The sequence below is a fragment of the Alligator sinensis genome, unplaced genomic scaffold (genome assembly GCF_000455745.1).
Source record: "Alligator sinensis unplaced genomic scaffold, ASM45574v1 scaffold861_1, whole genome shotgun sequence".
NCBI classification, from domain to species: Eukaryota; Metazoa; Chordata; order Crocodylia; family Alligatoridae; genus Alligator; species Alligator sinensis.
This window is the reverse complement of record NW_005842153.1, coordinates 388,558-391,843: the sequence shown is the minus strand read 5'-3', so window position 1 is coordinate 391,843 and position 3,286 is coordinate 388,558. Positions and strand designations below refer to the sequence as shown.

Genomic DNA, 3,286 nt, shown 5'->3' with positions numbered 1-3,286 from the left:
CCCTACCCCACCCGGGATAACCTGCAGCGTGCCAGAGGGCACATGGCACAGGCATTCCCTCAGGACAACTAGCGTCAGCACAAGGTGTACCGCTGCTACGTGTCCCTGGGAAACTAAACGTCCATGCTCGTGCGTACATGCCCTTTTCTGCTCTTGTCTCCCTAACCACTTCTCCACGCACCCCAACTAAGGCTTGATTGTCCCTAGTCACTATTAATATCTGATAGTGGACGTAAGAGAGTTATCTCATTTCTTTGCTAGGTAGAGGCAGGCAAACTAAGCATGCCAGGGAGAATATAGGCAACGAGTATCAAATCAAGATAAATTATATTGGTTTTTACTTAGCTTATTATAGGATTCACTATTTCACCTCTATTCCCTTATGGTAAGATAAAAAAATCTCAACTCAGTGATTCTCAACCAGTGTGCCATGGCATCCTGGGGTTGTGTGAGATCCTCTGAGGTGTGACAGAGGTGTGAGGAGATAAATGAGGTATGAGATAAGCAGATAAGCAGAGGACCATGCTTGCTAATCCTCTAGGGCCATACTTGCCACTGCCCTGTCTCCACTGCAACGAAGCAAGCAATGTATAAATTAGCTTTTGAAATTGGATACCACTCAGTTTGCAAAAATTATGGAGGGGTACCTCAAATCTAATGAAGGGATTCCCAAGTCCAATGAAAGATGACTCAAGTTTAAAAAGGTTGAGAACCTCTGCCTTAACTCGAGGTTTTACCTACCAGAGTATTGACAGCAAATCAAAATATTCAGCAAAAGAGTTGAGACTTTTTCTTCATCTCTCGGTTTTATTTTTGAAAGTGAATGTAGCACAGCTTAATACTGCCAGGTTGGCAGCCCTGAATAGGAAGGGCTCCCCCAGATACAGGACAGTCAGTGGCAACATAAACTTCCATGTGCCACCTTGATATTATGCCCCAGATATAGTGGAGATCAATCCCATTTAGTCTAACTTTCTTTTCTCGGCACTTCGCCTCTTCACTGAGATAGCAGATAAGGTGCTAGTTAATGTTTGTGGTTTGAGAGATACAGGCACCTGAGCCCACATTGTCATAGGTACTTAAACACCAAACTCCTATTTATTTTGACAGGAGTTAGTTTAACTCCTGAATCTATTGGAGGATCTGGGACCCAGTGACCAAACCAAGACCACCAGCTCATTATTACAGAGACTACCAATAAGCAACCATTGGTATGTGTACACCATGGTGGCAGCACGTCCCTCTGGGGCATTTCCAAATGTGCCCTCTGCTTCAGACCCAAAGCTAGGCTGGTGAAAAATCTTTGGGATATCACCCTGCCAACACTCACGAGCAATATTGGAGGGAATTGCTGTTCCCTCAGAGCTGTCCAACTGGCAGCCTGCAGACCACATGTGGTCAAGGAAGGGTTACTATGCAGCCCACCGGCCTCTGCATGCCAACCACTCCACCCTCCGCAATTGGGACAGCAGGGGCCAAGATCTCCAAGCTCCCTCTCCCCCCTCCAGCTTTGGTTCCCACCCCCAGGTCTCCTGGGGCAGTGCAGCAGGAACAGACCTGGCTGTACATGCGGCGAGGGAGTGGGATGGGTTGTGAGCGTTGCGTGCTGCACAAATGAAGGAATCAGGCTGCCTGTGCTGCAAGTGAGCTGCCTACACAACATGTGCAGCTGGGAGCAGGGTAGGAATGCTTCAGGTGGCAGGATAGTGGGGGGAGCCATGCTGCCCCCTCTGCAGGGTGAGCTGCTCAGTGGCACCTGAAGGGTATGCGAATGCAGTAATCAGGAGCTGGCCTGTGCTCAGAGTGAGGAGGCAAGTCCTAGGGGGACTTCCCACAGCATACAGCCCATACTACATGTAGTCCCTAGCTGCCCAGAATTTGTACAGCTTCGAGTTACATTATCACATTAATCCCTGTGCTCAACCACTGTCTGTGATGAAACCTAAATATCCCAACCCTAGCCAGACAGTTAGAATCTGTGAGAACTAATGAATAAAAGGTCCAGCCTAAAATAAAAAAAGAGAAATTATTTTTTTTTGTCTTCAGATTCTGGGCAGCTAGTGCTTCTGAAGCATACAACCTTAGATAATATCTTACATGTTAGCTAGTGAGTCAAGAAAACCTGATTTAACCCACCACTTTGTGGGTGGTGTGTGTTCCTCTCTATTTGAGTATCCACAGCAAATATGAATCTGCCACATTTGTTACCAGGGCTCCACAGCAGAAAGAAATCTGTATGCAAATGTGTATTGCAACTAGGATCACAAGGCATAGAGGTTCCTCCTTTAGCTTTGTAATTTAGTTTCCCAAAAACAACCAAATAGTTGTTTGATTGATTATTGATGCCAGGAGAAACGTACATGCCTTTTGTTTATTTTAAAGGTTTGGCCCATTTCATGGGGACAAATCCTGGGCCCAGAATAGAGCGATAGACTAGAGTTCTCCATATGATCTCAGCTTCTCTGAGAGGCAACCTTATATAAAGAATTCACTGTCAAACTGAACAAGGATCTTACAAGCCTCCAGTGATTACATACAGCATTAAGAAAACTACCTACCTCATTGCTCATTCTACATTTTATAGGAAAATGAAAGCTGGCTCCAAGGGCATGTTTTATCATGTCACATTCTATACCTGTTCTGTTTTACTTGCCCTTAATTGTGTAGGTGTAAAATTACAAACATTATATTTTCCCACAAAGCACCAGAGGCCCTGGTAGTCTGCTTCTTCCAGTTAAAAAAAAAAATTCCATAACATCACCAGTTCTTCCACCCACCCTCCTATTTGCTGCAGATTTGGTAAACTGTTTTCTCTTCAGCAATTTTTGTAAGGCTATAAACAACAATATTTGCCACAGTTGGTTTATTATCCAACCTGTTTGTTTGCTGATTCTAGGCTTATTGTATGAAAGGATTTTTTTTAATGGCAGAAGGAAAGAATGATTCAGCAGCCCTCCAGTGTTCATTTCTGAGTATGCAGTTTACTCAACCTCATAGGGCTGCAGAATTCAGTGTGTGGAAGTGAACAGAAAGAATAGGCCTTTTTTCAGCAGAGAGCTTGATTCAGTCAGTTACAGCAATTTATCAGCAGAAACAGAAAAGAGAGATACTAATCATCCTGAAGTGTCAGTATCTTTGGTTTCTTGCTGTATAAATGACATCAGAACTATGGAATTATGGCTTTGTTAAAACGGGGAAACATCTGCTGGGAGTCTAGGTCTTTACTAAATGGGTCCTGTGATTACTTATGGAAATGTGACTCAGCACTCCTGACTCAGCATTCCTG

The 3,286-nt window shown here is 44.3% G+C and overlaps 1 protein-coding gene across 4 annotated transcripts in view; it reads left to right on the top strand.

The window, feature by feature from the left end:
* The window catches only part of ELOVL6 (ELOVL fatty acid elongase 6), a 116,307-nt gene that overhangs the window by 102,210 nt on the left and 10,811 nt on the right, over nucleotides 1-3,286 (top strand). The window lies entirely within an intron of this gene.